This window comes from Cnephaeus nilssonii, assembly GCF_951640355.1.
Source record: "Cnephaeus nilssonii genome assembly, chromosome: 2".
Taxonomy (NCBI): domain Eukaryota; kingdom Metazoa; phylum Chordata; class Mammalia; order Chiroptera; family Vespertilionidae; genus Cnephaeus; species Cnephaeus nilssonii.
Genome location: NC_137073.1, coordinates 82782262 through 82807042, shown reverse-complemented (window position 1 = coordinate 82807042; position 24781 = coordinate 82782262).

Genomic DNA, 24781 nt, shown 5'->3' with positions numbered 1-24781 from the left:
CACTAAAGTAATTCATTTTGCTCATCCTAACTAGGCTTGTAAATGCAGAAGGCACCTTGAGATATCCTGTCCTTTAAGCTAGTTAACCCTGAACCTATGCCTGGTTGCTGAAATTCCACTAACAAGAAGTCTTCACTGAGTGCTCTGCTTATCAACTGCTGCCTAGCACATGACTCTCAGACTTAGTGGCTTAAACCACTTTTTGTTTTGGCTTTGAGGGCCAGGAGTTCAGACATGGCACAGTGGGAAAACCCATCTCTGTTCCCAGGGTCTAGGACAACTCAAATGGTTGGAGGCCAGAACAGCTTGGGGCTGCTAGGGCATCTTTCTCTTTATGTAGTCTCAGGACTTCTCCATGTGGTCTTCCCATGTGATCTCTCTAGCATTTGGTACTTAGAGTAGTAAGACTTCTAACATGGTGGCTCAGGGTTTTAGGAATGAGTTTCAAGACACCAGGGTGGAAGTTTCAAGGCCTCTTATAAGTCATGTATTATCACGTTGAAGTCATGTATTATCACGTTGTTGTATTTAGTTATCCTCAGGGCCAGCTCCATTCACCATGGGAGGGGATTACACAAAGATGTAATACTGGGTGGTGTGGATCATTGGGTAAAGGAGTAGGGGCCATCTTGGAGGCTGGCTACCACACCAAGTCATTACCAACCTAGTAAGGCTCACTTCTTCAGTTCATTCTATTAACTCTTCTTAGAAATGAAGTTGAGCTAGTTTTCTTCCAGGCCCACCACATCTAGCCCCCTTCTCCTAGATGAATATTCTTTTCATGGGCAGCTGAAGAGACCTTAAACATTTCTATCTGATCATGACTCTTCATGTTTAAAGCCTTTCAGTGGATTATTATTGCTCTTAGGTTGAAGACTTTCATTCAACAAATACTTATTGAGTGCTTACTCTGTCCCAAGCAATATTCCAGGACCCAGGGACCACACAGTGTCTATAGATGTGTGTGTGTGTGTGTGTGTGTGTGTGTGTGTGTGTGTGTGTCAAAGTAAATAAGTACAAATATTTACTGTGATGTATTAGAGATAAAAATAATAAACCAGGTAAAGGAAAAGAAAGGGCTGGTTGCAATTTTAAACAGGCTAGTAAGTCATTTGAGCAAATACTTAAACTGAGGGTGTAAGCAACGCAAATATTTGAAGGATGATAATAAGGGCAGATGAAATAGCCAGTGCAAAGGGCCTGAGAGGGAATCATGTCTGCCTTTCAAGAAAAGCCAGGCTATTGTGTCTGGGGCATGCAGAATGAGGATGAGAGTAATGAAGACAAAGTCAGAGAGTTAAGCAGACCAGACCATGTAGGAACCTTGTAGGCCATAGAGAGGACTTGGATTTTCACTCTGAATGAGATGGGGAGCCTTTGGAGACTTTGGGAAGAGCAGTGATGTGGTATGAGTCATGTTTCAAAAGGATTGTTCCTGGGGGGGCAAAGGCAGAAATAGGAAGACAATTTACATGACTATTATAATAATGTAGGAGAGAGGAAATGGTGGCTTGGGCCAGGATGCTATAATGAACATGATGAGAAGTGGTCCAGTAAAAGATATATTTTGAAGATAGAATGAGTAAGTTTTGTTGATGAATTCAGTGTAGAGTATGAAAGAAAGGGAGAAGTCATAGATGATGTCAAACAACTAAAAGGATAGAGTTGCAATTTACTGAGATGGAAGAATCTACAGGTAGAACAGATATAGGGATGTGTTTAATTTAAGCATGTTAAAAACACACAAAACTTCAGTATGACCTTCAAGGACATATTTACCCTACCACATTCTGACTCCTGACTCCACACCTCCAAGCTATAATCCTGCTGACCTTCTCACATTTCCTTGCGACCCAGGCCTCCTTAGGGTCTTTCCCTTGTTTGCCCTCTGTCTGGGATATCCTCCCTCACCCCCCTCAGCTAATTACTCCCTAGCCCTTCAAGGTTCAGCTTAACTATTACCTGCTCAAGGAAGCCTTCCAGATCCCTCTAACTAGCTTTATGTTTCTACAACACCCTAAAATTATTGTTTCATGTCTGAGGTTACCTCTGCAAGAATGTATGCTACTTGGGGAGAGAAACCATTCTTGGCTACTCATCCCAGTATTCCCAATGCCTGCCTGGTGCCTAGAACCTGGCATTACTCGATAATTGTTTTAATCATCCCCTGTATTCATTCAAAAATGATAATATAATCGCCCTACAATTCTTTTTATTAAAAAAAGAAGACTGACTGAAACTACTTCCTTAATACAGAATCTCCAGAAGGACAGAAATTGGGCTTATGGCTCTGTAAAACATCTCAAATGCCTGAGGATTCTTTTATACTATTAGCAGGGCCATATTGCATTCACACTGTATTCAGACTTGCCCAAAGATTTTCTTCGTTCAAAAACCCACTAAAGCGTTCAGTGGCATATCAGTGAGTAAGGGGAGGGTGTCACTGGTAGTTCCCATGCTTTGGACTACCATTTTCCAAAGTCTTACACTTTACCGTGTATGGCAGCACTTACGTCATATTTCTGAAGAGCTTATGCTGTTTCAATGAGGAGAGATGCTGATTCACTGCGAGTGAAATGTCATTTCAATTCTTTGCTACCTTTCATGGAGAGTATTTGTGAAGAGACTTTTCAGCACAGAAGGTGAGACGGCAAATGGAAGTATCTGAGAGATGGAAGGCAGTTTATTCCGGGCATATATTTAGTAGCCTACTCTCCAGTTGTACTGATGATAGATACACATGGAGAAATATGCAGAACCATAGAGGAGGAGTAAAGGTGTAATGAGGCAGAACATCCTGGGGGAGACGCTGCATTAGGGTGAAGTTTTATATGTTTAGTTACTTACCGTTTAGATTTAATTATTATCAATGGATAAATTTATCTTTATTAAATAATATACTGCAATTTTCTGGGACTAGCAAGTGAAATATCTGGGAACATAATTTTTTCTTGAAAACCTCTCTAGAAATCTTCATGGATATTTTCAATTAACACTATGGCATTAGCCAGGAATCAATCCTCCTGCGGAGATGAGCTACAGGCAGGGTCCTCTTTGCTTGCTCCAGAAAGGGGGGCTGTGACAGCAGGGCCTGTTCTCAGGAAAACATGAAGTGGGCAGGGATTGTCACCGGAGTCTCCTCCACTGCCCAGGCACTTTGAGGACAAACCCCTTCCTAATGTTTTTTCTGATTCCTGTCCTCCTTCAACCTGAGCTTGCCAGAGATAGTAACATCTGATCTCCAGTTTTGTAATCAAAGACTCTATTTTTATAAAGGGACTTGGCAACATCACAGATCATTAATGAAGGATATTTTGGGGGTGGATAATGGCCCCTCAAACACTCCAGAAATCCTACAATGCAGGCAAGTTCCTGCATAAATTAAGGTAGGTCCAGGGGACAGTTCATCTCTCATCTTTCCAATTTCCCATTGTGCCTGTCACTCAACTTCTGATTTCTCTATACTTGGCTTCCTCCACCTATCAGCACTCCTCTTAGCTTTCTCTTCCAGTGAGAGTCAATGCAAGGATAACTTGTGGAGGTAAAATTGTCCCTTTTGGATGTATTCGCCAAAGTTCTTTTGGTGGAAGGTGATTGAAACTCCCAACTTAAACTAATTTAAAAACTGACCTTATTGGCTCATTGGACAAGAAAGTCCAAAGGATGAAGGCATAGCTGCAGGCATCCAGTTTCAGATAACAGGGTCAGTGCTGCCTTCAGGTTTCAGCTCTGCACAGCATCATTCTCAAACACGGCTTGCTGTCTCAGAACAGGAGAGGCTCCCTCCTGCCCTCCCAGTGTCTGTACCCAAAAAGATCTTGCCATCTGGGGCAATAGAATATTTTGATTAACCAGCTTGGGTCACATGGGTGGGGCAGTCCCCCAGAGAAAGAAATTCAGAGCCAACCGTGTATTGGTGGTGTCTCCAGGCTGAATTCCACATGCTGCGTAAAGTCCGCTCCGCTGGGGAGGAATTTTTACACATCAGGCTGTATTTCAGTTCTTCATCACACAGTGATTTTTTTCCACCTAGTTGCCTAACTCTGAGGCTCCCAAGGGCAGAACAGGGACAGATAGGTGGATGTTTCAGGGAATGAATTTCAGATACAAATAAAGAAGAACCCCTATATTCATTGAAGCATTATACATGGTAGCCAAGACATGGGAACAACCTGAGTGTCCTTCAATGGATGATTGGATAAAGAAGATGTCACACACACACACACACACACACACACACACACACACACACACACACAATGAGATGCTACTCAGCCATAAGAAATTATTTCCATTTGCCATTTATGACAACATGGATGGAGCTTGGGAGTATCCTGAGAAGTGAAACAAGAAAAAGAACAAGAACCATATGATTTCACTCATATGAGGATATAAAACAGAAGGCAATAAACCAAACCAACAAACTCATAGACACAGACAGCAGAATGGTGGTTACCAGAGGGGAATGGGGGTCAAATATATATTGACGGAAAGAGACTAGACTCTGGGTAGTGAACACACAATGCAGTATACAGAGGATGTATTATAGAACAGTACACTTGAAACTTACATGTTATTAACTAAGGTTATCCTAATAAATTTAATTTAAAAATCCAAACAAGCAATTGAATCTGAGTGGATGTGAAGGGGCTGCCTACTCGATAACCGCCTGGTTCCAAAGGAATTTGAGGTTGCTCCAATAGTGCCTTCTGTCAGCTGAATGCTGGTACTTAAAACTGAGCACAGGAAAGACCTATTGATGGTAGGTTGGTTTCTGTACAGCAAGGCTTATTAGGTTAAACCCCATTGGGTTCTGTATCAGCTTAAACTAATGGGAGTTAATTAGTGTACCTAGAAAGGTACCAAAAGGTTATCTTCAAACCTTGCTTCAAAGTATTTCCAATATAGATGAAACTGGTCAATTTTTGAGGGAAAAGGAAGATGACATTATATCACCAAAGAGGAGAAGGCTATGACTGGCCTTGGCATTTCAAAGGGCTAATTTGTCCTCTCACTTTGAGGAAATGCATCTGGGAACAGAAAACTGAAACCCCTATTAGTCAGAAGTTACAAATCTGCAGATTTAATTAGAACAACATTTCAGAATCTAACCTGTCTTGAAGAAGAGGGGCTTCCGTGTGATCTAAACCATCTTATTTAGGTAATATTCTTTGGACTTATTTCTATATACAGGGTGGGGAAAAGTTGGTTTGCAGTTGTGAGTATATGAAAGAGTTTATTCTTGTGTTACTATTTATTAATTATTGAATTATTTTCCATAAAAACGACTACAACCTACTTTGCCCCACCCTGTAATTGGAAATGACATAGGAAATACAATTTTTGAAATACCAAAGAGTTCAAACTTTTTTTGCTTGGTTATAGGATGTGAAGGGAAAAACATCATCTGTATTTTGTATTGTGTGTTCACCAGTCCAAGTCAAGTCTCATTCCATCACCATTTATCCCTGCTTTCCCCTCTTCAACCTTCCATACCCCGCTTTCCCTCTGGTAATCACCATACTGATGACTGTGTCTATGAGGTTTTGTGGGCTGTAGTCTTTTTGTGACTTTCTCTCATCTCTTACTTCTGTCTTTGATATTCTTTAGGTGACTAGCAGACATTGGGTTGTGTTCAACATTGTCACAGAGATATTTGTTACATGTCAAAGGTCCCTGATAGTCAGTTCTGTCCAAAACGTCCATGGCGACACAGCTCCCCATGCCCAGGCTTCTCCACCAGGGCTCGACACAAGTTCTATTTTTGTAAAGGGACTTCAGGTAGTTTCTCCGGTCTCTCCTCTGTAGATTGTCGCTTCCAGTATTACTTCTTTTGATTGAGAGTGTTTGACACAGGGCAAAAGCAGATAACTGTTCTTTTAGGCTCAAAGGCACAGGAAGGGAATGTCCATCTTTGGTGCCCTTGGTTTATAAAATGTGATTGGTTTTTAAATTGGATTTCCTTACTTGTGAGTAGAAGCCTGAAAATTCATAAGGAAAAATATTACTTTACATTCATTATGTATTAGATACAATTTAACCCAATTATTAATTCCAAATCAACAAAGTTTAGATCACTGAGATTTCCCTGGGACATTGGGATATCTCAGATTTTTGCCTGGAGGCTTCTAATAGCCTGTGTTAGGGTCCCTTCTTGTTAGAGTGCCCACTGCTCTAATGGAATCTTTGCTGGACTTCTGAGATGCACAGGTGGTCAGAGGCTGCGTAGTAAAGTGGCTGAGAGCCAGTCTCTGCAGCAGATGCCTGTGCTTGAACCCTGCTTCTCTATACAGCAACTGTGTGTTTGAATGGCAGAAGCTCTTTGCTCCAGTTTTCAAAGTGTAAATAAGAATAACTATAACAGTAACTACCTCATCAGGTTTTTTTTTGAGGTCTTAATGGCTTTAAAACTTGTAAAGAGTTTAAAATAGTACCTGGCTTATAGCAATCTCTTATAACTATTGCTAGTCTGTACCAGCCCATTAATTTTATTTTACAGAGGGAATTTCCCTTTGCAATAATTTAGATAGGTGGTTTTCAAATTTGGTCTTATGTCAGAATCATCTGGAAGGCTTGTTAAAACCTCACCTTCAGAGTTTCTAATTCAGTAGGTCAGTTGTGAGGTTGGAGGGGAGACATGAGAATTTGCATTTCTAACAAGTTCCTGGTGAATATTGACATTACTCGTTAGGATCACACATGTAAGATTCTCATGCAAGAGCAGAGGAAGGCGAAGTTGTCACTGGGTCCCAGTCAACTGTGCGGGACCTTCATGACATTCAGAGAACTGAGGGCACAATGAGAGAGAACAGCCACATGAGCTGGGCGGAAGGAATGGCACAGGTCAGTGGGCACCTCAGGCTTTGGAGTCAGGACGGGGGAGTCTAATCACTACCAAACACAGCAAACAGCTGAGTGAGCAGGTTGGACACATCAGTGCCTGCAATTGAGCACAGTCAGGGAAGACAGCCTGACAAGTAACATATTTCTTCTTAGTTATGTTTTTCTCACATTCTCTCCTGCCCCCAAACAGGATGCATCTTACAATGCAATGTAAATGACTTACCCCTCTCAAAAAGTGTTATTGTATTGATAATGGCTTCTTGAAATCACTCCTATCTTAGAATTGAAGAAATAATAAAGAAAAATTCTGGGAACTAATTTAAAGGGAACAAATTTAAATTTAAAATCTAAAGGGAACAAATTTAATCCTTTAGATTGTATTTTATTTACAGAACCTCTTCTTGAATTCCTCTTCTTCCCTGTCTTTAATTTGATTGCCATTCATTTGTGCCTTAGACAATGATATTACTTTTCTTTTAAAAAATATTTTTATTGATTTCAGAGAGGAATGAAGAGGGAGAAAGAGATAGAAACATCAATGTTGACAGAGAATCATTGATCAGCTGCCTCCTGCACACCCCCTTCTGGGGATCAAGCTCACAACCTTAGGCATGTGCCCTTACCAGGGGACTGGAACCATGACCTTCTGGTTCCTGGTTGACGATCAACCACTGAACCACACTGGCCTGACGGTACTGCTTTTCTCAACAGTGAATTTTCTTTAGTTTGAGGGCAGGAACAGCTCTCTTAAAGCTCCAAGGTTCACCATGGCATTCCTTGTTTGATGCCATGGAAAGTCACAAAATTAACAGGGTAAGGAAAGTTTGTATAGCTCTGGAGCAATTTGTTAGGACTGAAGCACGAAGCAGAAATATCATCTTTTCTTATCAATATTAATGTTGCAAGGTCGAAAAGAAGAAAGGCTTGTTGGGATTTCTAAACTGAATAGATATGGGAGGCGGAGAGGAAATTTGTTTATGCCGCTCCAAGTGTCGTCTATACGAATGATCTTGTACAGGTGAGAAATACTTTTAGATCAACAGATAGCATATTTCCATGGGTATGTTTCTAAACCTTTTGGCAATATATTTGATAAATATAGTTTATTATTAAGAAGCTTCAGATATCTTCTCTGGATGACGCAAAGCCCCACAGTTCATTTTTCCTTCTTGTTTTTAATGTCAGATCCCTCTAACGTAACAGAAACACAAACATGAATGCACCAAGGAAAATAGCAACCCATGATTTGGAGCCATTCTTCCATTTGAAGACATTAATGCAACAAAAAGATTACTTGATTAAGTGTTAGTGAAATAGTAGCATTTTGCATTAATGATATACCATAGAATAAATATTTGTATTATATATTTTTCTGTCTACCTACCTACCTATTTAAACTTGTGCCAACATTTGTCCTTTTGTGTGATGGTGATGGTAATAAGATGCTGTGGTGGAAACATTCCCCCCATGCACCAGTGAACTATATTATTCTTTTCTGAGCAATAGTAAAAATAATACTGCTTTGTTTTTTATTGGGGGATTTCTTTTCAATATAATTAGAGATTTTAGAACTTGGTAAAATAAGGGTTTTTCAGCGATGTTGAAATGACATTTGTGCTGCTTGGCATTATCAAACCACGCAGAGACCACCAAACGCTGTTGCTTAGTGCCTCATTAACACTCCTGGAAATGACTTGGAGAACACAGAAGGTTCCACGTGAGTAAATGTGAAATGGCAACATAAAGTTGGCATGGAGGCTGTTCCCTGGCTGTGCTAATCCCTGCGCCTTTTGGATCTGCCATGCCCAGGCAGAGCAGCCTTCCCTGCCTCTGAGGAAGCCCTCAAGAGAGAGACTCAGATCCTGGCAGGGGATAGTCACCTAGTGGTGTGGGTGGGCACCTACTGCATCTACTGCACCCACTCAACTTGTGAGTCTCCTTTCCTTATTGCTGTTGGTCTGAGGAACACACTGATTTTCATAACCTTATCGGAAGTTACTTCCTTGATATCTCAGGTTTCTACCACTGCGGGACAAATTACCACGAGTTTACTTGCTTAAAACTGCACTCATTTAACTGCTCATAGTGCTGTAGTTTTGCCAACACCTGGGTGGGCTCAGCTGGGTTTCTATGCTCAGGGTATCGATCACAAGGCTGACAGAGTCATTTTCAGCATTCTACCACACTGATAAAAGCTCTTCCCTATGAAACCTCCTTTTCCATCTTTCCCTGCTCCCTTTGCCATTAAACTCCAAATTCCTATTGTACTCTTTTTTTATCAGAGCATATAGGACTCATTATTGCACTAATTATTATTCTGGAAGGCAAGCTTTGGAATCCTGTAGTGAGGGTTTGAATATGATTTTGTGCTGTAAGACTTTGAGCTAATTGCTAACCTCTTTAAATTTTAATTTTTCTTAATTCTGAAAACAACATTGCTGGATTGTTGTGAAATTTAAAGGAGATATTGTATGTTAGCCACCTAGTATAGCATTTGACATAATATAGGGGCCCTCCCTAAATGGTAGTTTTTCTTTTTCATATGCTTATCTGTTTACTCTTTCTTTACCATAAACTGTAGACAGGTGGGTTATGTTTTATGCAGACCTGTGTAGAGCTTTAGTGTAGTCCCTGTGTTTCTTTGTGGATTTCAGTATTTGTTAAATGACTGAGTACGTTATATCCTTCCCTATTTCCTTATCTAACAAGTGAGAGTATAAATATATTTTATCTATTTTCAGAGTTGGTTGGTAAAAACATATAGGGCAGTTGGTAGGAATACACTTTGCTAAATATAAAACAATACATTGAAGACATGGGGTGTGCTTGACGCACTCAATTGTTGATAAGGGCAGGGAATGCGAAGGCATCTCAGTTTGTTAGTGATTCTCATGCAGCCATTCCTTTCCGTTACCTTTCCAGTGTGGGGAGTAGGTTCTAAGCCACCAACTTGCTATAACAGAGTTTCCGACCTAATTAGGATGCATTCTTTTGCAGGCGAGGATTATGAAGATCAAAACACGTGATACATAAATTCATGTATTTTCAATTGATTAAAAACCCTTGAGAGTATAAAATGCAACAGTAGATATAACCAAGAGGATATACAAGTAAAGGAATAAAGGTGTTATGTTTTTATAAGGAGTGAAGGGTTTAAATAAAAACAAATTAGGAACATAGTTTAATATTAGGGGATACAGGAGATTGTACATGAGAATTTGACCTAGAGTAATTTACTGACAAGTTGGAGAGACTTTTGTTTGAAAGGGTTTTAAATGAAGATGTTAATACTGGTGGAAGTGGTTACTACATAAATATCCATAGACCTAACTGGTTCAGTGCCACATTAATTTAGTCAAACTACCTGTCAATTAGATTCATTTTAATGAATGGCCCACCATTAAAATAATTCTCTATTAATTGAGAATATTAAATAGTAGGATGTTATTAAGCAATTCTTCATTAAGACTAAATGGTGGAAACAATTTTGTGTGCTAATTCAGGCCAAGATTTTATTGTGCAAAAGCATCATCATTAGATCATTCCCCATTATAATATTTTCCCAGCATTCCATGGATCATCTCATGGTCTGTCTGGAAAATTCAGGCACAATTTCTGTGTTTCCCGGGCAGCAGCACAGACACATACTCACCAAGGTGTTCTAGCGATTTGTGAGATTATTTCTAAACAGAAGTTCTGAGAGGCAGTGTGACGGGCCTATCAGATTTCAATACTGTCTGAGTTTATTTCTCTCATGAGGGGTTTAGATATTCACATTAGGCTACTGGAGGGACATGGAATCGATCCTGTTCTGCAAAGCATAGTATTTGAGCACAGTAATCGTGAAAGATATTTTGGTATGAAAAGTGCTCAGCTATTCAGGTATACCATATTTTACTCTTTAAAAAGTGAATGAGTATTTTTTTGAAACCTACAGAATGAATATCAATTTTTCTAGAGGGACTATTGGAGAACAAATGTGGTCAGTTCCCTCACATTCACAGGATAAGGAAAGAGCTTTGAAAAAAGTGACAGATAATGCCTTTCATGGGGACAACTTTCCTATTTTTGTTACATTGAAATTTTGGTTTAAATCCCTCTAATTGGGGTTTCCTGCCATTTGGAGTTAATGTCTTAAATCCTTGAGTTATGCAACCCCATTAACTAATAAGAGATGTGGAAGTAACTCATCCCACACACTGAAGAGAATTCTTTTTTCTTCATTGTATTCTATGTTCAGTAGCTGGTTCAGAATCTTTTTTGAAATAAGGAGTTATTAAAAGTGTGTGTTTAATTTACTCTCAGTTGAAATTTTTCAGAAGGGGAGAGAATTTATAATGGTAAACTAGGATTGACTAATTCATATTCTTCTTTTTTCAAGAGCCTTAGGTGGGTTGTATTTCTTTAAAAAAATGTTTTACAGTTTTCTCTCTTAAAAAAAAAGATTTCTTTATTGATTTTTAGAGAGAAACATTAATGTGAGAGTGAAACATCGATTGGCTGCCTCCTGCAGCTCCCCTACCAGGTATCAAGCCCGCTACCCGGACATGTGCCCTTTTGGTGCATGGCATGATGCCCAACCAACTGAGCCACACTAGCCAGGGCTGATTGTATTTCTTATGTCATCGTACACCATTACGATCAATCCATGCAAATTTTGTCATGTCTTTTGTTGTTTTAAAAATGATTAATTTTATCCTCAGTCTATCCTCAAATAATTTAATCTTACCCACAAGCCTCCAGCATTTACTTAGATGTTTGTGTATGCTGTTGAAAATTTGTGTTGGTTTTTGTGTGTTGTAATGTGCACAATTATATATTATGTACAGTTACATTGGTATGTAAGTTTCATTGTATTTCACTCAACATTAAGCTTTACCCATGTTGCTATATACTAGTATTACTTCTGACTACTGTATACTTTTCCATTGTGCATATTTTATTTTTTAATTCCAAATTAATGGACTTTCAGCTCTTTTGCTACTGCAAATAACACTGCATAAATGTTCTCACACATGGGCCTGTATATTTATTCCACAGAATAACCACGTATGAACTTTCTGTTCTGACTTAATATGAAATTCATATTGCCCCATTGTTTCATTTTTATTTTGCTTAGAGTAAATTCATTTTTCCAATTATTCATTTGTTTGGCTTTTTTAGTACATTGGGATTTTGGTTTGCGGCTACAACTTGAGTTCTATTAATTTTCTCTCTCTGCACTCACACTTCCTACCTAGCAATTTTCCAGCTACCCCCAGGTCTTATTTTGAGTGTTCTGTCTCACTCTGATCATTAGGATCACTGAGCCGTGGACATGGGACTGAGGTCCTGGTTGGGAAACTGATATTGCTTCTTCCCACGTGCAGACATCCTCAGGCAGCAGTCTCAGCTCACCTTATTTCAGCTCCGTTCAGAGGGGCAGCCCACTCCAGTTCTGGTTTTAAGCAATCGGCCTGGCTTAGACTTCTGTCATCTCAGGTGCTGTGGCTCCCCATCATTGATCATGCTGGTCGTTACTGGCTGCATACCATCCATGTTATACAGCATTTCTACCAGAAATACACAGTTATGAATTTTTCAACTTTTCCTTTTATCTGACTCATCTTTACTTGAGTACTTGACATGCCATTAAAAATATACACATACTGCTGGTCCTTGAAGCTCTCGTTCTTTCTTCAAAAAAACGTTTTTTTAAAATTGATGTTTTACTTCTTAGATAATCTTAGTTTCAAATGACATGAAGTTCAGAACTGGGTTGAAAGGTCCTGAAAATATGTCTGTTTAATTCATTTGCTTTGCTTCTGTAAAAATGTGATCTTTGTTCTTTGCACAAGTCTTCAGAGAATCATAGGCCATCTTTAAGGCACTCTGGTATCAGATCTGTTTGCTGTTTTAGTCCAAGATGTACCATGGAGTTCTAATTAAATGACTTTTTGAATTCAAGAAATAGAAATGTACATGTATCTTTTTAGTTTGAAATTCGGTAGTCAAATATACCCCTCTTAGTAATGTTACTCACCACAATCTTTTAGATGTGACTACTGTGATCATACTGTAATTCCCCAATCAGCACACCCTCACTGAGCTCCCTCTCGGATTCTTCAATAAGTGAGCAGGTTCCTCCTCTAGTGAAGAGAAGCCAGACCCTGGAGGTGGTTTTCACATTTTCCCAGGGCGAGCTTCCTTTAGTTGATTACAGATATCTATTTTTTCTTCTCTTTCTCCCAGGATTTAAAATACCTTTCTCTCAATCTTTGGAAGCATTGTTGAAGGGAGGGGAGAGGTCTCCCTCAATGAGATTTGAAAATAGCCCTTTAGATGTCAACATCTTTGACTGCTTTTAGAAAATTTCAAAGTGCTGGGCTGGTATTTATTCCAGCATACTTCACTATTTATTTTTAATCCTCACCCAAGGATATGTTTTTATTGATTTTAGAGAGAGGAAGAGAGAGAGAGAGAGAGAGAGAGAGAGAGAGAGAGAGAGAGAGAGAGAGAGAACGAACATTGATGTGATTGAGAAACATCTATTGGTTGCCTCCTGTGTGTGCCCTGACCAGGAATTAAATCCAAAACCTTTTGGGGAATGGGATGATGCTCCAACTAATAGAGCCACCTGGTCAGGGCTATATATTTTTAAAGCCCTCTGATGTCAATTCTCAATTTTAAGTGTATAATTTGATGAGTTTTGATAGATATTTAGGATTATGCAACCACCACCACACCCATAATATAGGGTGGGGCAAAGGTAGGTTTATAGTTGTGAGTTTGAGAAACACAATTTATTCTTGAATTATTATTTACTAGAAGCCCGGTGCACGAAATTCGTGCATGGCAGGGGGTTGTCCCTCAGCCCAGCCTGTACCCTCTCCAATCTGGGACTCCTGGAGGGATGTCCGACTGCCCGTTTAGGCCCGATCCTGGGATCGGGCCTAAACGGGCAGTCGGATATCCCTCTCACAATCCAGGACTGCTGGCTCCCAACTGCTTGCCTGCCTGCCTTCCTGATTGCCCCTAACCGCTTCTGCCTGCCAGCCTGATCACCCCCTAACCATTCTGCTGCCAGCCTGGTTGATGCTTAACTGCTCCCCTGCCAGCCTGTTTGCCCCCAACTTCCCTCCTCTGCCAGCCTGGTCACCCCTAACTGCCCTCTCCTGCAGGGTTGATCACCTCCAACTGCCCTCCCTTGCAAGCCTGGTCCCTCTCAACTGCCCTCCCTTGCAGGCCTGGTCCCTCACAACTGCCCTCCCTTGCAGGCCGGGTGCCTCCCAACTGCCCTCCCCTGCTGGCCATCTTGTAGTGGCCATCTTGTGTCCACATGGGGGCAGCTATATTGTGTGTTGCAGTGATGATCAATCTGTATATTACCTTTTTATTAGATAGGATAGAGGCCTGGTGCACGGGTGGGGGCCAGCTGGTTTGCCCTGAAGGGTGTCACAGATAAGGGTGGGGGTTCCCTTGGGGTGTGGGGCGGCCTGAGCGAGGGGCCTGTGGTGGTTTGCAGGCCGGCCACGCCCCCTGGCAACCCAAGCAGAGGCCCTGGTATCTGGAACTTATTTTCCTTCTACAATTGAAACTTTGTAGCCTGGAGTGGAGCCAAGCCTGGAGCTCCGGCAGCCATTTCTGTGGCAGTTAATTCACCTTCTACAATTGAAACTTTGTAGCCTTAAGCGGGTGAGCCCGGCCAGGGTGTGTGGAAAGCTTTGCTTCCCCTGTTGCCGCCGGCAACCCTGGCGTGCTCTCTCAAGCTCCATTCTGCCGCCATTTGTTTGAATTTGTTTACCTTCTATAATTGAAACTTTGTAGCTTGAGTGGAGGCTTAGGCCTGCAACAGCTATGGAAAGCTTGGCTTGCTCTGTTACCTGGGAAACCTTGCTCTCTGTGGCTGTAGCCATCTTGGATTGGGGTTAATTTGCATACTCACCCTGATTGGCTGGTGGGTGTGGCTTGGCTGGTGGGCGTGGCTTATGTAGCGGAGTGATGGTTAATTTGCATATTACCATTTTATTAGAGAGGATTATTTCATATACAAACAACTATAAACCTACTTTTGTCCCACCCCTGTATATAGTTTCCACTTCCCTTTATGGAGATGGATTAAGCTCACGCTTTAGTGTTTATTGAGTTAAGTGGAACAACTATCTTTTCACCAAATATGGTCTTTAGTTGTAAAAGTATTTTGGAGCTACACAGAGAAACACACACCCTCTTAAAACCTTTGTCCAGGTTTATAAGCGAATTGACGTCAACAGTTGGTTCATTTTGTTCTTAAAAAAAATGAGTCAAATTGGTTGTCTGGCTCAGCTAAATAAAAAATATGTAAAATAACATACATCTTTATCACATTTATATTTTATATTAGAGAAAATGCATTCTGGATCATGAAGCCAAGTGGTGACTTTTATATGAATCTTGGCATCCGAAATGCTTCCTTTCCTGGAAACCTTGAAATGTAGGAGGAAATCAAAGTTACATGAGTGAATTTCCTGGCAGTTCCTATGATATTTATGGATGGAATGACTCCAAAGGGCTACGTCTGCCACATTTTAAGTTTCCTTTAGTCACAAAATAACCAAGTCCATCAATGAGTGTTTTTTAAAGAGAGCTATACTATGTTCTAGGACATATTAAGCATAGTATGATGTTCATTCCTGCCCCGGTTGGCTCCGAGCCAACCTCCACCCTCACACCTGATACACAGGGCAGAGATCCTGTCTCTTTATTTAGCAATCTGACCCCATCCCCAGCACAAGGTCAGGCTCCTCAGTAATGGCTAACACTTTAGTTCCTTCTTTCCAATTGTGCCCAACAAAGCCAGGCCAGGTATCTGTCTGCACTGAGCTGCGTCGCGAGGAGAGCCATGCCTACGGGTAGCTTGGAAGAGGAGGTGAGGTTGCCGGGTAGAACTCGGAGAAGTTGTCTCAGAGCTGGCTGAGGGGCTCGTCTACTAACCTTGTCAACAAAAGGAAAACGGAGACGTTTAGCCTAGAAAGGTGTTGATTTGTGATTTGCACTATCTCAGATAACTTCTTTTTAGTTCTGTCAGGATAAATGAGAAGAAAATATTACATGCTAAAACTTTGTGTGTTTTTTTAAGTGCTTGATGTAGTGGAAAGGTGTTGGTTCTCTAGCTAAGAATCAGTGTTAATTAGTGTTACCCTTACATCCTGTTTATGAATACGATCCACTTGTTTTGGTCCCTCTTTTCCGTAAATCACCTCACAGAAATCAAAATAAGTCTACAGGTGTCAATTCTGTTTTGCAACATTGAGCAGGCCGCGTACTAGCAGTGGCTCATGTTCACAAACGAATTGCTATTCAGCTTTGTTTTATCACTCATTTCTGAACTTGTGAAATGACATATGATTTTTCCAGAATCCTGTGTACTGTGCATACAAGGGAACTGCCAACATGAAAACCCAATATGCCCACATGCCTCAGGCTGGCCCTTGGGAAGCATTCCAACCTGGTGCTGAACCCCGTGCTGTGATATACTGGGGTGTCCGCTGAGCTGCATGCCTAGTAAACAAACACACATGTCATCTCTAAACAATAAATAAATCTGAGGTTGATAATATTTGTAATGAGAAATGTATTTTATTCAACTTTTTCTCTTGTGACATTTACTAAGTTTATTATAGGAAAATAAAAAAAAATTTTTTTAGCAAGGATTCTCAAATTCTGGTTCCTGACCAGCAACATCCACATCACCTGGAAACATGCGAGAAACTCAGATTCTTGGGCCTATCCCGGAACTGCCGAGTAGTCTGAAACTCAGTAGGTTGGACCCAGCCATCTGTATTTTAAATAAGCCCTCTAATGTGATTCTGATGCCTGTTTAAGTTTGAGAACCACTGGCCTATACAATTTGGTGGTGCAGTAAACTTAACAGGAAAAAAGGTAATATTTTGTATACTTTAGTATTTTATGTACTTTCTGTATTTTAGGATTATGTATTTAGTATTTTACTACTTTAACATTTTATTTTAATACAACAAATTGATGGACTACTAGGACAGCATTCTTAAGGACATGCATATTAAGATGAGTTTTATTATAAAAATAGAGCCGATAAAATATCTATAAATAAAATATTTAGACATATTAATCTGGATAGTTTTTTTACAGGATGATGCTCCAACCAACTCAGCTACATTGGCTGGGGCATGAGGTATTTTTTAACTTAAAACAATTTTAAAAAGCATTTTAGTTTAGCCTATTTTATTTGATAAAAGATATAAGCATGTCTGTTATTTTTTATGGACACATTGTATACATGATTAATATGATTAATATATGATTAATAATTTCAATGCTTGGCCTATGCCAGATTTTATAAAAAATTTCTATTATTAACTTATTTCTTATAATTTTCTTTCTAAATAACTTTTGATCCTTCCCCATAATGACATTATGAATGTGGACCTGTACACCAAAAGGTTGAGGGTTTGATCCTCAGTCAGGGGGGCGTATGTAAAGGCAACTGATCGATTGATGCTTCTCTTTCACATTGATATATATCTCTCTCTCCTCTCCTCTCTCCTCCTCTCCATAAAATCAATAAGCATACCCTCAGGTGAAGATAAAAAAAAATACATTCATCTCTAACAGTGGTCAGCAAACTGTGGCTCGTGAGCCACATGCGGCTCTTTGGCTCCTTGACTGTTCTAACGCCACTTCTTCAAAATAGACTGGCCCAGGCCAAAAACTGACTTCTGCGCATGGGCCACGAAGTTTCAATCGCACTGTATGTGCGCGCCCACATGTGGTATTTTGTGGAAGAGCCACACTCAAGGGGCCAAAGAGCCGCATGTGGCTTGGGAGCCGCGGTTTGCTGACCACTGATCTATAACCACCTGAAGAGGTGGGAGAGTGCTGTAGTACACAGAAGAATACGTATAGGGAACGATTTAAGGCAGGTGGTCCATGCATGGGGAGTCTCATTTCCCTTTAATGGACTAAAAACCTATAGTAAAAGAAAAAGAAGCCAATATTTTGTTCATCAGTTTATTTTGTTCATTGGATTCCATATATGAGTGAGATCATGTGATACTTATCTTTCTTTGACTGGCTTATTTCACTTAGCATAATACTCTCCTGGTCCATCCATGCCTTTGCCCATTTTTAAAATCAGGTTATTAGATTTTTTTGCTTTTGAGTTGTAGGAGTTATTTACAGGTTCTGGATATTAAAGCCTTATCAGATATATGATTTGCAAATATTTTCTCCCAATCCTTCTGTTGCCTTTTCACTCTGTTGATTATATCTTTTGATGAGCAAAAGTTTTTAAGTTTGATGTGGTCTCATTTATCTATTTAGCTTTTGTTGCCTGTGCTGTTAGTGTCATAGCTAATAAATTATTGCCAGGTCCAATGTCATGAAGCTATTCTGTTCTGTTTTCTGCTAACTACTGTAGTTTTAACTTTAAATTGTCATGCTCAGTAACTTTTCTTTTTGGCAGGGGTGTAATTTTAACCACAATTTGTAACACTGTGAATGAAATAAAAGAAAACATTTATTTGATACAGTAGTCTGAAGAAAGCCACAGTTCTAAAATTTGTCCATTGTTGAGAAACAGCATAACCTCACTGAACTATTCAGGTTTTTCTTTATAATAAAGGCATAATCCCTTTTTAAAACATTCCATCTGTTGAAAATATCTTTTCAAATTAGTAATAGACTTTGAGATACTGTGTTTCAAACAAGGAGTATTTAAAAATATTTTTAATGAAAATATAAGACATCTATTTATAAAATGCTTGGCTTTGAGATTTTTTTTTTCTGTTTATTCTGACCAAGTTACAATTGCTAAAATTTCATATTGGGAATGTGGTGCAATAGAAAAGATACAATCAGTGATTTTAGAACCAGCAATTTCCTGAGGAAAGGACTGGCTATTTGGCAATGAAGAGATAACATCTCAGAGTTTAACATTTGTCTCTAATTCCAGAAAAAAAAAAAAAGATCAACAAACCACCGTTTGGAGAGCTTAAGTTTAACAAACGTGGTTTTATATTCAGTCCCTCTCCAAGCAAAATGTAGGTTCCAAGGTCCAAAGAATTGGTTTATGGAAAGCTCTTTTCAGAATGAAACACAGCCTAAGTAATTGCATGGGAGGTCTAATGGGATGAGACTGCAGTGATTTTCTACGAAACATGCCTACAGTAAATGGCTGGACGTACTCTCTCCCCTGAAAACATGGATGTCAAAGAAATACTCTTATTTTTTGCTCTAAGATAGTGTCTCCTCTTAAAATAACAAGTGTTGCAAAAAGAAATCTTAGGAGGATGATTTACACCTGTTGACGGTGAGCAATAGGCAGCCTGAACAACACTTAGTAATATTTTAATAACACAAGGTAAATAACTCCTAGTGAATTTTAATATATATATATGTAAGCCTCCTCTCTCTTTTTCCTGGGGAGAAAGGGAGTGGAGATATGTCAGAATTCACTGGGGGCAGGGGAAGGGCCGAGTGGCTGTCATTCACCTGATTCACAAGGAAAAGGGCCATGTCAGGGGCTGACAAAGGTAAAGATGGTGATGGAAGTCACCTGTGATTTTCTGAATGGCAGGACAAAAGTGATTATATTCAGTACACTGATTCAACAATAATTGGTATTTAGGTGCTGGGAATTCATGAATGGGAAAAGAAAAACATCATCAAAAAGTGCCTCTTGTCATTGAATAGAGCGAGAGAGGGTGGTGAGGGACCAAAGATTTAATCAGTCTGTTGAGATAAGCACTACAATAAAGAAAAAAGCTGTGTAAGGGGGCTGTTACCTTAGATAGGGTGGTCCCAGAGGCCTCTGTAAGGAAATGACGTTTGGACAGAGACAGGACTGAAGTGAGACAGCAAGCCCTGTGAATCTGAGGGAAGGGAGTTCTAGGCAAGGGAACCCCAAGTGTGAGGGTTCTGAGGCAGGAGTGTCCTTCGAGGAATAGCAAGGAGGTCCGTGTGGTTGGAGCAGAGGGAGCCAGGGCGAGAGTACCAGGATTGAGGCCAGAGAGCCAGGCGTGGGTAGGATCACCCTGGGAAGACTTTTGGTTCTCCCTAGGGTAGACAGGAGGGAGGGGGAGGAAGGGACACTGATACTGTTCTTATCCACGTTTCTAGCAGTGTGTGCGTGCGTGTGTGTGTGTGTGTGTGTGAGTGTGTGTGTGTGAATAAATGTTTCTCCATTGGTTTGCTTTTAGTCAGTCTCAGAGTCTTGCTGTGACAGTCTTGTCACTTTATACTTGTTTCTTTGGGGGTAGAATTCACCGCACTCTTCACACCCTCATAGCTGGAAGCCCTGCCTCCAGGACCTTTTAAACGCTTGTTATACTGCCCCTTCCTACCTTACTAGGTAAGATGCGTTTCCCATTAAATTTGGGACTTTATTTATTTTTAATGCAAACATTAAAAAAGTGTTCCACAGGGTGAATATTTCAGGTTAGTTGAACTGCCTTGGTCTCCTTAACAGAATGACACATAAATGTGATATTGAAGCATTGAAGGCTATGCATTTCCCCTAAGTGCTGCTCTAGTTGTACCCCTCCTGTTTTGCTACATGGCATTTCTATTGCCCACAGAAAGTCTTCCTATGTTGTCTTTCTGAGTTATCTTCTTGTTTTTGATGTCTACCTTAATCACACGCTGGTGAAGTGTGTGGTCAAATTTTGAAATATTTCATATGTACTTTAGAATAAAGGTTTATTCTTCAAAGTTAATCTTCTATATATGTTCATATCATTAAACTTGTCAATTGTGCTATTTAAATTAAGGTTATCCTTCCTGATTATAATTCGCTTGTTTGCTCTAAAAGAAATGAGTGAAAACCTCCACTATGATTTCTCCTAATGTGTTTATCAGTTTTTGTTATATCTATTGTAAGGACATGCTATTAAGTATGCATGAGTAAATGGGACAGTTTCTGATTTTGTAGCAACCACCTTTAATTCTGGTTTTGCATGTTGTCTTAAAGCCTATTTTATGTGCTGTGTAGTAGAGCTACATCATTTTGGAGGTTAATATTTGCCCAGTATATTACCATGAGTTTTTTATTAGTCTGTTTATTATTATTTTTTTCTTTCCTACAATCTTTTGGATTTTTTCTCATTCCATCTACTCACTATTTACTGTTTTTAATTTGCATATTCCATATGTATTCTTTTTTAATTAAAATAATTATATATCTATACATTTGCAATTCTGTATATATTCTTGTAGTATTTATCCCAGCTTGTATCATAGTTAACATGATCTAAAGTTATCAGTGTTACGCTCCTTCTGGATAATACCAGGGCTTTAGATCATTCTAAATGCTCCTAATTTACATGCTACTATATCCACCCATGACCATGCACGTCCCTAGAATCCAGGACTTAAATGTTGTATTCTGTCTTATTCTGAAGAATTGTGAAGCATATGTGGGATTTTTAGTGTTCTTACTTCTTTGCAACAGTTGCAGCAATTGGAATAGGAACCGTGAGCTTTAAAAGGGAATGAGGAGAAACCCATTCCAATCTCCCCACTGGTAGCACTCACACCCAATAAAAAACAGTATTACTCTGTTTAATGCTGATTGTTTATTAACTTGCCTTTCCCATTGGTTTCTTCCATTTTCCTTCCGGTCTCTCTTTATTCTCTCTTATAGGCACTCTCTCTACTCTTGATTTTTTTAAATGATACAGCTTTATATAAATGGGGTTCTACATAATAAACAAGATTTGAAACTTGTTTAAAAGTACTTGTTAACTGGTACAGATACTGCTTCTGTAATTATGATGATGATGACAATACTTTTAATTTTTGTTTTATTTTCCTTCTAAAGTGTTCCACGTGGTGATTATTTCAGGTTAGCTGAATTGTCTGGGTCTCCTTAACAGAATGACACATAAATGTGATATTGAAATGTACCTTTAAAGTAAACAAAGACTCAATTTCCAACTTATTGTCCCCCCTCCTCCTGCCCAGCCTTTACTATTGATTACAGTTCTCATCTAATTCTGAAGATGTCCTCTGTTTCTGTCTCATGGGTGCTTCCAGCTCCTGAATTGTTCTTTCAAATGTCCCCATAAAAAAAAATCACAATTTGAGGCATTGATTCTAAATACCACAGACTTTCCCCCAGTCCAGCTGCCACCAAAAGCATGTGTCCAGCTGCCACCAACAGTGCTTCTAAACGCCAGTCAGGGCACGCTAATCAAAGTACATGACATCTTTCTGGGACTCATAATGACAGGTTAAAGCATCTATTGACAGTCAGCAAGGATGGAGGGTGAGACAGAGTTTTACCTGCAAATGGGAAAGGTGCTTAGAAAAACAAGATGTGCTTCTGAGCCAGCTTTTGAAATTAATACACAAAATAGGAAGGTAGAGGCTAAAAAAGTCTTTAGAATATTACTTTCAAATTTGTCAATTTTTACCAAAATATAAAGAGAAAAGCTTTGCACATTTTGTTATTAAGTATGAGCTGATTTGGAAAGTATGATCTGAAATTGGAGATCTGACCACCTTTACCTATTTTTCTTCCTCTTTTGTTCCCTCCTACTTACACATTTTTAAACCTCCCCCCCCTCACCAAATTACTGTTTCTGTTAATTGAATCTGGTTACTAAAAATGGAGAGTGACATATCTTGTGTATTCAAAACTTGATCCACATCTTTGTGGCCAGAAGCATAACTAGGAAGTTAGATATATTTTCAAAAGCCCTTGATGTCCTCAGCAATGAACAATATAATAATAATAATAATAATAATAATAATTAAAAAACCCAACAATGACATATATATAATGCTTACTATGTGTGAGTCACAGTATTATTTTATTTATTTTTCATTTTTTAGATGCGTTTTTATTGATTTCAGAGAGAGGAAGAGGGATAAAGAGATAGAAACATCAATGATGAGAGAATCATTGATCAGCTGTCTCCTGAATTCCCCCTACTGGGGATTGAGCCACCAACCAAGGCATGTGCCCTGACTGGGAATCGAACCGTGACTTCCTCCTGGTTCTTAGGCTAGAGTTCAACCATTGAGCCACACTCCTACATAGTTGTTTATAATTGCTCATTTTACATATATTAACTTATTTTATACTTAACACAGTCTATATTACTGATGAGAAAGCCAAGTTACAGAAAGGTTATGTTTTTTGCCTGTAGTTAAGTAGCAGATCCAGGGTTTGAGACAGATGATCTGGATCTCAGAGTTCAGGCTCTAACCCTCCATTTCACACTGCCTAACAAATTCTTTTATTTATTTATTTATTTTTTTATGGGAGGTACCAGAGTGTATCCTTCACTGAGAACCTGGCTGTGTCAAAAGGTCCATCACCCCAAATTAGGCTCTCACTGCTCCATTCCACACTGCTACGAGTCCCCCCACTTGTCCACACCTATATTCTCAGTCTCTGAATCCCAGAAGTACTTTCTGCTTTCTGTAATTATTGGTGGGATAGAATCTATGTGAACAGTCTGTATTTTTGTTTAACTGTATCATGGATCTGTTTTATCTTCCTACTTAGAGTATAGCATTTGGAAGCTAGAGACGATGTCCTACTTTTCTATCTTGTCACCAATCCCTAGCAAATCCTATTTCCTAGGAACTCTTTATGTAATATATTGGCAGGTAAATGAGTGAGTAGTAATTGAACAAAAAGGATGGAAAGATTGCCTGAATATCTAGGAGAGAAGAGTTTAGCTTAAAAAGGAGGTAGGGATGGAAAAAGAAAAGAAAAGAAAGAAAGAAACTACCAGCTTTCAAGTGTAAGCATTTCTGACTAGGAAAAAGGTAGGATGAGTTAACTTGACAATCAGATCTCTTTCTAGTTGAGGGAGAGATAAGCGGGACTTGGATACTCCTCTATGACTGTCGTTTCTCTTGGGTAGATGCTGTATCCTCATCTCCTCATCTCTGCAGTAAAGTCATGCTTTCTATATGCAGGACGGCCAGCCGGACAGTGTGCTGCTGTCAGCCAGAGGCACCATGAAGATGAGAAGGATCTGTAAGGGGATGGCTACATTCTAAGGTCAAAATCACAAGGAAAATCGAAACCTCTTGGAAACAGCAGCCAATTAGGCATTTGCTGAGCTGTACCATCAACCCCTTTGTTCCAAGAACATTCCTCCACAGGACTTGAAGTTACCTGGCAGAGTGGGGATCTTGGCAATATTAGCAGACAGGAGAATTTATTACATTTTATTGGTATTTTTATCGTTGTACCAGATTAGATAAAGTGGAAGCTTGTTTTAATGAAAAAGATGAAAAATTGGAAAGCACCTGAAAGGTTCAAGCCAGGCTTGGGTGAATGATGAAACATTTTGCCAAACATAAAATTATGAGATTTTACAGAGAGTACATAAGATTTTAATTTGATGCACATTTTTGTGCCATTGATTTTAATAGTACATTTTAAGTCCAATTGAAAGAAACATTTTTTTTTGCTTTAAAATATTCTCCTGCAAGTCACATTTATAGGCAGCATGGAAAAGTTTGCTTTCTCCAATAATGTTATGTGTTTCTCCAGACTTCCAGTTCAATTTCATTAGATTACTCTCTAAGCTATTTCTGAAGTAAGCAATTTTAAGCAAGTCTCCCTCCCATCCCAATTTTCTGGAAGACTGCTGTTTCAAGATAACCACAATTAATTCACTAATTTCCTTCATAGACTAATTAGGAGCTGTTATCAGATTAATCTGAAATTACCTGGAAAGAGTTCTTAGGATAGTTTTAACAAGCATGAGCTTTTGCCAAAGTAAAATGTTGCTTTGAATTATTTTTAACTTGCCTATCATGTAAAGATTCTAGCTGCAACTCCTACATAGTTGTTTATAATTGCTCACAAACCTAACAGCAAGTTGTTCTTTATAAAACATTTCATGAACATGTTTCTTTAAAGCCAGCTCACTGCATCCCTCACCAGTGAACATGTGTGTTCTCACCTGTTAGGCAG